The sequence below is a fragment of the Salvelinus sp. IW2-2015 genome, linkage group LG18 (genome assembly GCF_002910315.2).
Source record: "Salvelinus sp. IW2-2015 linkage group LG18, ASM291031v2, whole genome shotgun sequence".
Classification (NCBI taxonomy): Eukaryota; Metazoa; Chordata; class Actinopteri; order Salmoniformes; family Salmonidae; genus Salvelinus; species Salvelinus sp. IW2-2015.
Window position 1 is genome coordinate 15,603,565 of NC_036858.1, and position 13,549 is coordinate 15,617,113.

Here is a 13,549-nt window from a genome sequence, read left to right on the forward strand (position 1 = left end):
AGATGGAGTTGGTCAACATGGTCCAGGTGATGATTGAGCACTGCAGGGAGATTAAGGAGAATTTGGTGGAGCTGTGAGCAACCATGGAGCAGTAGAGAGTGTAGAAGTGCTCCCAACAGCTCACTGTAATTTCATGGTTGGGGATGTGGAGTATGTGGACTGTGGTGAGCATGTCTCTACCATTGCTGTAATGTAATGTCCTTTATCAGTATGTTTCCATTGAATTCCTAATCCTTCAGTGTTCAAAGGTTTTGTATTATAGTGAACAACACCGTGTCTCTCCAATCATGCAGAACTTCAACAAAGTCCCTGCTGAAGCCATTGTGTAATTGGTGCGTGCTGGTGGCAGGGAAGTCAGGCGCAGGAGAACGAACTTGGTATAAACGGAGTCATTTAATAAGTGCTCACAAAACTCTGAAAACCAAAATAATTAAAGTGGGTACAAAACCCGCCGCACACCAGAACATAACTTACACATAACATACAATCAAACAATCCCAGACAAGGACATGAGGGGAAACAGAGGGTTAAATACACAACATGTAATTGATGGGATTGGAACCAGGTGTGAAGGAAGACATGACAAAACCAATGGAAAATTAAAAATGGATCGGCGATGGCTAGAAGGTCGGTGACGTCGACCGCCGAACACCGCCCGAACAAGGAGAAGGACCGACTTCGGCGGAAGTCGTGACACATTGAGCCTCACAGAAAGACAGAAGTTAGGCTCACCTCTTCTGGTCCTCCTTTGTCATCAAGGACTCTGTTTTGTTATTTATATTAAAACAGTATAGTAGTAGGCTGTGGCCGGCTACAAATGTATTTATTGTCCTGCATGTCCGTTGCGAACATCCAAGGTGGGACTGTAGCCTATATTTCTCCCTTTCCAGAATGAGCCAACTAATCTACCAGCTCACGTTTGTTGCCTATGTTTTAAACCTAGTGCTTATTTGATTCATTATGAGCCTTGCCTTATTTGACAGCATTATTTGGATGGATTTCATTGTTAGTGGGGAAAACAGGGCAGCGGGCCATGAGATATGCAGTTGTTGATACGTGAGTGGACACCTCCAACACCTGGGGCCTGTTGCACAAAAGTAGAATTAAGACATCCGGGATAAATGACTCAGCTGAGCTCAATGAAGCCAAAACATGTGCGTCCAGGCTTAATTGGTTGCACAAAGACCAAGCCAGGATGAGCAGACACGGATTCATTAAGCCAGGTGAAACCAATCCTGGATAGGTGCGCGCTCACGGCTCACTCAAATAGACCCCGCCACAGATCACAGATTAACTGATTTACCATGGCAACTAGAGCCGCGTACTTTTCCCCGTCGGAAGCACAAATCCTCATGGAGGCATACGAGGAGGTAAAAGATATAATTAAGAAGAGGCAACACGCCACAGTGATAAAGCAAAGAGAAAAAGCGTGGCAAGTATTGCAGACCGCCTGAATGCGTAAGTAGTGCACAATTAACACTCACCGCTCCGCTGAAACATCACAATTACATTCAAATATTAATTCACATCTCCAAAAATGCAGTTGTACTGTATTATGAAACGGTTAAATTTTTAATTGAAATGCACTGCAGATATGAGTGAAATTGTGTAAAGTAACTCCATCACACTGTATAAAGCTATGATAAATTTTTTGATATTTTTACTGAAAACAAGACAAAAATACCAAGTAATTTTTTGCAGTGTGACTCCATTAAATGTGTGTGTGTGTGTGTGTGTGTGTAGATTAAACATGAACGGGCCAAAACGGACATGGCAGCAGGTCAAAATCAAATACAAGAACATTCTGCAGAATGGTATGGTCCCTGACTAATATTTAACAAAGCACAAGCATATAGTACCCAGAAGGTGCCTGCTCACACATTGTCTGTACTGTTTTAGCAGTGAAAAAGAATACCCACAGACAAGGCACGGGTGGTGGGTCACCAAAGGCTGACCTTACCCAGCAGAGGACATGGCTTGGAGCTAAATAAAGGCAGGCCCGTCTTAGAGGGGATCCCTGGGGGAGAGACGAGCATAGGTTCCTCCCAAGATGCCACCCGCTTCATTCAAGGTATGTCCTTCCATCTCTACATGGGATACAACCACATTCATATTGATCAATTGGACTGTCTGACTTTGGTTTACCTATTGCCTTGCAGTGTCTGGCAGCACTGTGTTCCTGTTAGAGCCACCAGCACAAGCACAGACGATGCTGATCCAGTGAGTATCCATCAAAGGCATACTGTAGGCCTGGCATGTCTTGTCTACTAGCTTCAATATGAATCCGATTAAATGTGATAGGGTGAAGGCCCAGTGCAGCAGCAACAGCACATGATGGAGACGATGATGAGGAGGAGACCATCTCTCTGGATTCCAGAAGGCATGAGTATATGTTAAGACTGTGAAAGTACTATTTACTCTACAATGGTGAGGAGTCCTCATCAAAATCAAAAAATCGAATTCTTTTACAGGACCCAGATGCTATACAGTGGGAAACCAGCCTGGCAACATAGTGCGTATTAATAAAAGGACACCACATCCTGCCAAATTCCAGCTGCGCTAATTGTATTGTGTTCAAAGAGCTCACAAGCTATCAGAAAGTTGTATGGCAACCACCTCCGGCGCAAATAGAACTGGCAGACATAGAACTTCAGTACAAGAAGAAAAGATGGAAAATCTTGCACTGGAGTCCGAATAAAAAGAGGACAATTAGGAAACTGGACCTTGAAATAAAAAAACTTGAGAGGGAGGTGAGATATGCCTTCAATGTACACTGTATGTAACTGTAACACAAATGTATTAATCATTATTTTCTTTTCTCCCCAGCTCAAGAAGATGACACAGCTCAAAATAAAATTAGGTATTCTCGTAAAGTCAAGTGAGCCATGACATATGAGCTCTTATTGTAGCACACAGGACGGTGGCATCTTTCTAAGGTTTTTTTTATTTTCCCAGCAATCAGTACAACCAAGTCATCGTTATAAGGCATCGCCTCTTTTGCCCACCCCCCCAGCACAGGTGTGGCCACTAGCCTATATGAAGGCCCAAAATTGTGTGTTCTTTCTGCTCTGACAATGGCATGCCCATTCGTGCGAGATGTGGTGATGAAGAAGCATCTTGTGCTGAGGAGAGCCTTCAGGCGAGAAAGGGTCTTCAGGACCGTTGGACCCACTGGCCTTCCCTGATGACCATCTATATGAAAGATACAGGTTTTCTGCAGATGGCATCAGGTATCTATGCAGCATACTGGGTCCCAGGATTAAGCACCGCACTGCACGGAGCATGCACTGAGTGTGGAGCAAATGGTTTGTGTGGCCTTGCGCTTTTTTGCTAGTGGAGCCTTCCTGTACTCAGTGGGGGATGCAGACAGCTGAACAAGGCCACAATTTGCCGCACAATAAGGAGTGTGTGTCTGGCTATCAAAGCATTAGCAGATGTCTTCATCTCCTTCCCTGGCCACAGAAGACTCTGTGACATCAAAGAGGAGTTCTATAGATTGCAGGTAAGAGGATCTACAAATTACAGGACAACTGTTAACAATAGTAGGATACTCATTACTTTGTGTGACAGGTTTCCCCAATGTCATTGGTGCAGTGGACTGCACACACATAAGGATAAAAGCCCCCTCAGGTGCCCATGAGGCCGATTTTGTGAATAGGAAATCCTTTCACAGCATTAATGTTCAGGTGAACATAACTTTTTGATATTGTCCATTGACGAACACTCTGCATTGCCAGTGATGTGCATTGATTGGTGTAATATTCCTCATCTTATGATTTCAGATGGTCTGCAATGCTGACTGTGTGATCAGCAATGTTGTGGCAAAATGGCCTGGCTCAGTCCATGACTCCAGAATCTTTCGGGCCTCTGAAATCTTCAGTGCCTATCACAAGGTAAGCACACACCCCTATTTATAACCATCATGGCTGTGTCAAGAATATCACTGTGTTTATGAGGTAGTAATGATGAGATTTTGTGTTGACAGGTGAATTCTCTGGTGTGTTGCTGGGAGACAGGGGTATGGCTGCCAGCCTTTTCTCCTGACACCTTTCACAGACCCCCAGGAAGCACAGCAGGCCTACAACCATGCCCATGCCAGACCAGGGCCAGAGTTGAAATGACCTTTGGCTCCTGAAGGCCCGCTTTCACTGCCTTCACAAATTAAGGGTCAGCCCTGTTAGGGCATGTGATATTACTGTGGCTTGTGCTGTCTCCACAATGTGGCCTGCCTGAGGAAGGAGAGGCCCCAGGTGCCACAGCCATGGACTGGGACAATCCGGCAATCTTCCCTGATGACGACAGTGGTCGGCTGCTGAGGGACCAATATGTGTTGAATTATTTTAGTTAGTATGTGTGCTTTCAATTTTGGTTAAATATGTCCTGCGGTGGCAGAGGAATTTGGGTTTTTTGGGTTCGTTTTTTGACGAATTTGGCCTCTTATGATGTTTGTGCGGTATATCTGTGTGTAATACAAGGCTGCAGGGAGGCTACTGCATCCATTATTTGTCTGTTCAGTTGATGTGTAGGATTGTCCTGCATTTATTTTAGTGTGCAGACATGCAGGGTGTGTTTATATCAGACCTTTGAATGTGTATGTATCATTTTGTATAATATGCTTGGATTCTGTGCTTTCCATCTTGTAGAGTCACTGTGACTTCAGTTTCGAAGGAGCTGATGGTTTACCTGCTTTGTTTTGTCCTTATTCAATAAAGAACATAATGTTACACATTGTGTTTTTATATTCATATGGAATGTGTATTTGTTATATGACAGAGTACTAGGGCCACACTGAAGAAAAAGGATAAAGTCATACATTATGAGGCTGGTTCTTTCTGCAGAAAAGCACATATTGTTTTACAGTTTTGATACTTATGACAATGTGATACTTAATATTCTGGCACATCAGCATGTCTTTGTTTATGAAACCATACTGAAGTACAATTTCACGAAATGCCCCACATCTGTCATTTTAACAACTGTCCTCCTTTAAAACAACTGGTTACAATATTATGACTTGTGTTTTTTTCCCTCTGTGGCCCTAATATTCTATCATTTTATATATAGCCTTATAGTCTATGGGAAACTGTAAATTATCTAATGATAGCAACATCATCTAAAATCATTTTTTATCCAAAATCATTGAAATTAATGATCACAAACGTTTAAATAATAACAGTGGGTCTAGTTATATGTGATAACAATGTATAGTGAGCAGTGAAATAACTATTGGTTTCCATTTGTGGTGACTGCTGACTGACATTAGGGATGAGATTAAATAGATCCTGGAATTTAGCCTGGTCTGGAGCAGGCTAGCTCCACAGAATAAATCTCCATGGTAATTTATACCATAACATATCCTCCTGCCCCCTATCCATCTTTAGTGCAACCGGATTACGGATCAATTGAGCCAGGATCACCAAGATATCCTGGCTTAATCCCTTATCCTAGTTTTGTGCAACAGGCCCCTGTTTTGCAGAGCCATATAGTTAGAGATTGTTTACCAAAAGCATTATGATGCAGCCATTATGATGCATTTTCATGACATCACATAATGGTGTGGAAGCAGATACAATTATGGGTAATGAAGTCATTTAAAAAAGTTAGATCACTAAGATATTTTCAGCCCATGTGAGCCCAACGGCCAACATTTGGGGGTCTGGCTCATGGACTAATTTTACAGTATCTAAATTGGCCTACAGATGCGTGCATCATTTGCATTGTGACAGCACATTTCCCAGGGATACCGGACACTCCAAAACACACAAAAAATAGAAAATTAACAAAAATACCAAACACAGCAAAATATACAGGTACAGTAACTGCCAAAATAAAGGAAACACTTGAATAAATGAGGGATACAAAGTATATTGAAATCAGGTGCTTCCACAAAGGTGTTGGTGCTGAGTTAATTAAGCAATTAACATCCCATGCTTAGGGTCATGTATAAAAATGTCCAACGGCCCATTATTTTGGCTACCATGGCTGGAAGAAGAGGTCTCAGTGACTTTGAAAGAGGGGTCTCAAAGGAGCATAGGGGAGCATTGTACACTTATGGGAGATTCTAAAGCTGTGCCTGAGACAGTGTTTTACACCAAATGGTGGAACTTCTCGTGGAAGAATGGTGTCACATCCCTCCAATAGAGTTCCAGACACTTGTAGAATCTGTGCCAAGGTGAATTTAAGAGGGTTGAGGTCAATTTCAATTCCAGTCAATTCAGGAAGTGCACTGAAATTCTGATTTGAATTCCCATTCTCTTCAGTGCTTTTTAAAGAGTAAAATTTGGTTTACTTCATTTACTGGAATTTAAATAGAATAGACCCCAACCCTGGCATTGAAGGTGTTCTGATGGCCCAATTAAGACGTTATGTTTGTGTTTCCTCCTTCTACACAGTTGTAGAAGGAGATCCCACCACAGTTGTGGCTTACGGTATTATGATATATTTTGTGTGAAGTATCAGGTAAACCACAATCATGGAGTCTACTACGTATACTCCCTCCCCAGCGCTCAAGGTCACTAGGCTGCTCATTAGTATGTCAACCTGTCACCATCGTTACGTGCACCAGCGCCTCATCAGACTCACCTGGACTCCATCACCTGCCTGATTACTTTCCCTATATATGTCACTCTCTTTGGTTCTTTCTCTAGGCATTGTTTCTATTTTAGTGTTCATGTCTGTATGCAATCTGTGTTTCGGTCTTATGTTTATTTATTAAATACACTCCTTGAACTTGCTTCCCGACTCCCAGCTTACACGTTACAGAATAACGCCTCACCAAAAGGAAGCATCAGGGAGTGTTGAATTTTTGGGGGGTTAGTGTAGGCAATTTCGAGTCCGGGTGTCGCACGCTACTAGGGGTGCCTCAGCCTGCTCGTCAGACTGCCGCGCCTCAGCAGAAGAGACCGGCCTGGTCCCCAGGACCGTCCCTCTGGTCGGCGTCCTGCAGCTGGAGCCGCGCGACAGGAAGGGGGTTCTGTCACGTATACTCCCTGTCTGGCGCTCAAGGTCAGCAGGCTGCTCATTATTATGCACACCTGTCACCATCGTTACGTGCACTAGCACCTCATCAGACTCACCTGGACGCCATCACCTGCCTGATTACCTTCCCTATATATGTCACTCCCTTCGGTTCTTTCCCTAGGCGTTGTTTCTATTCCAGTGTTCATGTCTGTATGAGACCTGTGTTTCTTGTTTTTGTTCTGTGTTAATTTATTTATTAAATACACTCCCTGAACTTGCTTCCCGACTCCTAGCATACACGTTACAGGAGTCAACAATTATTCCTCACCATTAAGTGAATAGTGACGTTCTCCCTTGTTGTTTTCTTAGTCTAATAGCTTAGAAGTGTCTCGGCTGACCAAAGGGCTCTATGCCATTGACTAGAAGAAAGAGTGACGGATGAGACAAAGGTCACAGTGACTGGGTGAAGGAAGAGATGACAATTAAGGATGAAGAAATTGAAATGAAGGGGGCGAAAAATAAAGTGGAATGGGAACAAGAGGTGAGATATCGAGAAGAGTCATTAATTGTTGTGGCAGAAATATTTTGTTTCTTAGAGCATGACTTTATGCAGTAACAGTTAGAGTACACTAGTCCATGTTCTGTTGGGGACTTGAGGCAGTGAGATTGATAAATGTACAATTTATCATTTGGACTTTTGGCACTATGTTGACACCGGTGGCAGTGAGAGTAATTGCATGCTTGCACCGAATGCGCTAAACGCTTGTTGCATGCTTCTCCGTCAATGGTTTGCCCATATATTATGACGAAATGTGGTTAATAACCCATGGAGCTCGTTATGCCTTGGAAGCAGTGAGGGAGAAGCTCTTTATGAACGGATTACTTTATTACTAACCCGGAGCATGGTGTAACAGGCAGGCAGCTACACTCAACGTGTGTACCGGGGTCCATTCCAATACTCGAACAATGTTACCAAACGGTACTCAAGTGCTACATCACCTGGTGGCGTGTATGTGTAATGACGTTAATACCACATTACCACAGTTTACCCCTATTACCCCTCTTAAGATTTCATTATAAACTGGGTGGTTTGAGGCCTGACAGCCGTGGTATATCTGAGGGTATACCACGGGTATGACAAAACGTTTATTTTTACTGCTCTAATTACATTGGTAACACGTTTATAATGTCAATAAGGCCCCTCGGGGGTTGTGGTATATGGCCAATATACCACGGCTAAGGGCTGTACCCAGGCACTCCGCATTGTGTCGTGCTTAAGAACAGCCATTAGCTGTGGTGTATTGGCCATATCCCACACCTCCTCGGGCCTTATTGCTTAAATATAAGATCTTCACGAATAAACCCTTTTTTAGGATATACATGTACAACACAAGACATTCCCTCTACTCTTCTATTGTGTTAATGAACTAATTATGAAATAAAGTTCCTTTGACAGAAACATCCTTTTAAACTTGTTATGTACTCTACTGATCTAAACAAGTCAGTGTAAACAATAAACATGACATTTCACATGTTCACAATAATAAATTTTTCACATGCTTGGGTACTAAGTATTTAACTCTTGAGTCTCTTTTACTGTGAGTCTTTTGTCTTTTGAAAACAATTTATATCACAGTTCTTTCTTTTTTCTTGTTCAGAGTTCAAAGTCTTTTAAGCGGCTTGGAAGCTTTGCATGCCTCTGTGAACGACGAACACTACGGGTAGTGTTCATTCTCAATGGTGGAAAAGCCACCAGCTGGTTCTGAGCCGGGTTCAGAGTATCTGACTCAGGGTTTTTCCTCTATTATAGTCTCTGTCTGTGGAACGTACACCACAGAAGCACTTGGATAGCTAGAGAACAGCCTGTCCTTTGCCATCACAACTGGTAACTCACTTGTTGTTCCATCCCATCTGGCAAGAATCTGATCAACATATCTCCCAACATTACCTTGTAGGAAACAGGACCAGTCACTGAGTCTATGATTCCAGGAAGCCATTTTGGCCTATGACTGAAATTTCGGCTAAGGACAGGGTCCCCCTTTCCAAAACTTCGGCCCTTAGCATGTTTGTCATGGTTCTCTTTCTGTTTGTTTTGTTTGCGTTCAACTTTCCTTTTCAGGTCTGGATAGACTAGGTCCAGTGTGGAGCATAGTCTACGACCTAATAACAACTCAGCAGGAGACAGTCCTGTTGTGGATTGAGGTGTTATTCTGTAGCTGAACAGAACACGTGACACTTATGCTGATATGCTCCCTTCTGCACTTTTCATAATTTCTTTGAATGTCTGTACTGCACATTCCGCCAGTCTATTTGAAGATGGATGATATGGAGCAGATGTCACATGCACAATACCGTTGTTTCTGAATAATTCTTGTGTTTCTGTACTCACGAAACAGGTCGCATTGTCGCTCCACGCCATCTCAGGTATCCCTTGGTTGTTATTAAACCTTGGTCGTAGCCCATCTATAGTAGTGGATGAAGCAGAACTAACAGGATACACATCCACCCATTTGGAACGTGCATCAATGATTATCAGGAACATTTTCCCCATGAATGGCCCTGCGTAATCTATGTGCAATATTCTCCAAGTTTTCTCTGTAAACTCCCACGGGTGGAGTGGAGCTGCTACTGGTGCCTTTCTGTGTCCCTGACACGTGTTACATGTCTTGACTAGATTCTCTATCTCCTGATCTAGTTTTGGCCACCATAAGTAACTCCTAGCCAACGATTTCATACATGAGACCCTAGGGTGCCTCTGATGTAGCTGCTGTAGGATAGCCTGACAATCACTGGTGCTCCCCACAAAACGCAACTATCCTGTACGCTCAACTCTGTTTTCCTGACATGGGTTTTCCTGACACTGGTGTGAATTCAGTCCCTTCTGTTTGTTGTGGCCATCCCCTTACCACATGTTCTCTAACTCTAGACAGTATCGTGTCTTTACCTGCCCAGGATATCACTTACTCTGCAGTGACGAGTGCCGTGTCTGTGTCCACGAACATCAGCACTCTGTCCTCTTGAGCTGTTATAATGGGCATGTATGGCAGTGGAAGACGGCTCAAGGCATCTGCATTCCCATGGTACTTTCCTGCCTTGAAAACGACGCCATACTCGTAAGCCCTCCACGTCACTGTCCACCTCTGGATTCTCGCTGACAACATCTGTGGAACTGCCTTCATTTCATTGAAAAGAGACAGTCAAGGTTTATGATCCGTACGTACGGTAAACTTCCTGACATATATGTATTTGTGGAACTTCTGAACCCCAAACATTACTGCTAACCCCTCTTTGTCTAATTGGGAATAGTTCTTTTCTGCTGGGTTAAGAGTTCTCGACATCAACCCTATTGGTCTCTCAGTTCCGTCCTGCATACGATATGACAGATCTTCCCCTACCCCGTAGGGTGACGCATCACACTAGTATCGTAGTGAACCAACACAACCGATGACTGCATCAGTTTCTTTGATTCTACAAACAAAGTCCCCCCTGCTCTATCCCCCACTGCCACTTTGTCTCTTTACGCAGCAGTGTAAGAAGAGGTGCTAACACTTGACACGCTTGGCAAGAACCTGTTATAATAGTTTAGCAGTCCCAGGTAAGGTTTTAACTCAGTCACATTTTTAGAAGCAGGTGCGTTCTGGATTGCTTGTACCTTGTCATTGAGCGGATGGACACCCATGGCGTCCACTCTGTGTCCTAGGAACACTGCCACGTTCTCCATGAAGGTACACTTCCTCCGCTTGAGACGTAAGCCCGCACTCTCCAATCTCTGTAGTACCTCAGTCATTGTGCTCAGATGCTCCTGGTCACTCCTCCCCGTCACCAGGATGTCATCAAAGGAAATAGCAACATATGGAATCCCTTGAAGTACGCCCTCAATGGTCCTCTGAAAAATAGCATGACTGCCGGAGACACCAAAAGGTCAACGTTTATACATAAACAACCCCTTGTGTGTTTACTGTACAATACATCTTAGATTCCTCATCCAGAGTCATCTGTTGATATGCATGGCTCATATCTAACTTTGAACTTCTGTCCACCGGCCAGATTTGCAAATAGATCCTCTGTTTCTGGAACTGGATACTGCTCTGACTAGGATAGTCTGTTAACAGTCAGTTTGTAATCCCCACAGATTCTCACAAAAGTGTCAGGTTTCAAAACAGGCACTATGGGAGCTGCCCATTCTGAGAATTTGACTGGTTCGATTATTTCCTCCTTCAAGAGACGGTCAATCTCTGCCTCTACCTTTGACTTCATGGCATAAGGCACACGTGTTGGTTTGTAAGACCTTGGTTTGTCCTTCGTGTCTACTTAGATTTTAGCTGGGGAGCCGTTCAATCTTCCGGGTTCCTCTTTGAACACATTCTCATGCTTTGTCAACACCCCTTCCAGTCCACTGTTGACCCTCATCAATCTGATTTACTGTTCCCCAGTCTAATTTCATTTATTTTATCCAGCCCTGACGTAGAAGCTTTGGTCCGGTGCCTGATATGACTACTACAGGTAGCTGAGTCACTGTGCTGCACAGTTACATTAGCTGCCCCTATTGGGTCTAGTCTCTCACCTGTGTACATTTTGAGATGCACAGAACAAGTCATTAACTCTGGAACTTTTGCACTGTCCCACAACTCTGTTGATTATGGTTACACTGCATCCTGTATCCACTTCAAACTCTGATTCATTGACTTTAAATTTCAATGTGATAGGAGCCACTTTTGGTATGTTATCTGACATGCTGTACATTGTAAACATATCCTCTTCTTCCTCTTTGTTTTGTTCAGCTTCCCCACTGATGTGATGTCCCATACATTTTCTTGCTCCTTTTTCTTGCTTTTGCTTCCCTTCCCCTTTTTGTTTGGATCTTTCTGTAGGGGATTTAGCCCTACATGCTTGTTTTACATGTCCTTGTTTGCCACACTTATGGCACTTCTCATCCTGAAAACAGCACTCACTTGCCCATGTGATCACCTTTACATCTGTAACATACTTTCACGTACTCACCTTGTGCTGGTTTCTCTCGCTGACGTATGCCTAGCTTGTGCACACTTCCCTGGGATTTCTTTGACATCCTTGTTGGCAGTGTCCATTGCTTGAGCAAGGAACAAGGCTGTATCAAAAGTAAGTCGAGTCTCAGATAATAACTTCAGTTGGATCCGGTCATTATTTATAAAGCCATACCCTTACAGACAAATAAACACGCCGTAGCCGAGGCACTTTCAAGACGGCACCTTCCATATGTCTGAAAAGGTTATTAGTTAGATGTAAAATTGTGCGATTAAGACCGTCAAGTAGTTACAGACGTCTTGATTTAACTTAGATTAATTTAGACTATTTTGAGGAAGTGTATACTGGGTATGTTGTTGCTAAGGTGTCTCAAGACAGACAGTAATATTGATGCTTTTTTCCCAGTTTTTCAGCAAAGGTCTTTTAAAGGAGTATACCAGGCACAGACATTCGCTTAGCATCTGCTAGGAGCAAACCGAACCTAGTATGCGTGCGCGTTTAATCTCATGCGCCATACTCTAGAAGCGTGCTAGACTAACAGGGATGTCCGATGAGGCAATTGGAAGATGACGGAAACTGAGGTTTTGTTTGAAACTGCTGGTGAGTCGGGTGAAGCTAATAGTACAGAAAGTGAGAATGAGTGGGTTACAGTGGCGAAGAAAAGGGGAAACAGAAGTAAAGCTGTGGTGGAACATAGGACACTACTATACTCGTTTTGGTTCAATGCTACTTGGGAAATCCGTTTAACGTCTCGAGGAAAATCTGGAATGTGTTGGAGGAAAGTGTGGAGTCGGTGAGAGTCACAAGAAGTGGTCTTATTGAGATTTGTTTTGTGTCTGCGGAGCAGAAGAAGCGTGTTTTAAGGCTAAAAAAGATACCGGAGTGGAATGTTTCCTGTATGGAATTTTGTGGCAAGGTGCCTATCAATGGGGTTATTTCTGGGGTGGCTCAAGAAATAAAGTCAGAGGATATTACTGAAGACATCAATGGAGTGGTTGGTGCACGTCGACTGACCTGTATGTTGGATGGAGAAAATTAATTAACTTCCTCCATGCTACTGTTCTTTGATGGAGAGTCTCTCACCTTCTCATATAAAGTTAGGATTCATGAGATACCCTGTAAGAGCTTTTGTGTACAAGCCCATTCAGTTTCATAAATGTAAAAGATTTGGTCATGTGTCAAGTGTGTGCAGAAGGGATCATATGCCAGATGAAGTGAAATGCTGCAACTGTGGAGGTGAACATGCACCTGAATTCCTGGAGTGCCCTGTTAGAGTGAAGGAGAATGAGGTAGTAAGGAGTGTCCAGCGTGTCTCCTATCTGGGGGTTGTGAGAAGATGGGAAGGAACGAGTGGCGGGGAAGAAACAATGGTAGTACAGCCACCATGACCAGTGAAGGTTTCTCAACAACCGAGGGATAGTGAATTGCTACATGTTAAAAAGGTGGACTTTGTATTTATTGCAATGGTCATAAACTGTACAGCACAAGCGGAGAAGAAGTCTAAGAAAATTGGAATCATTTGTGAACGCTGCTGAATGTTTTTTGGGGTCTTTGTGATTTCACAGCCGAGGCTGTGGAAGAAATC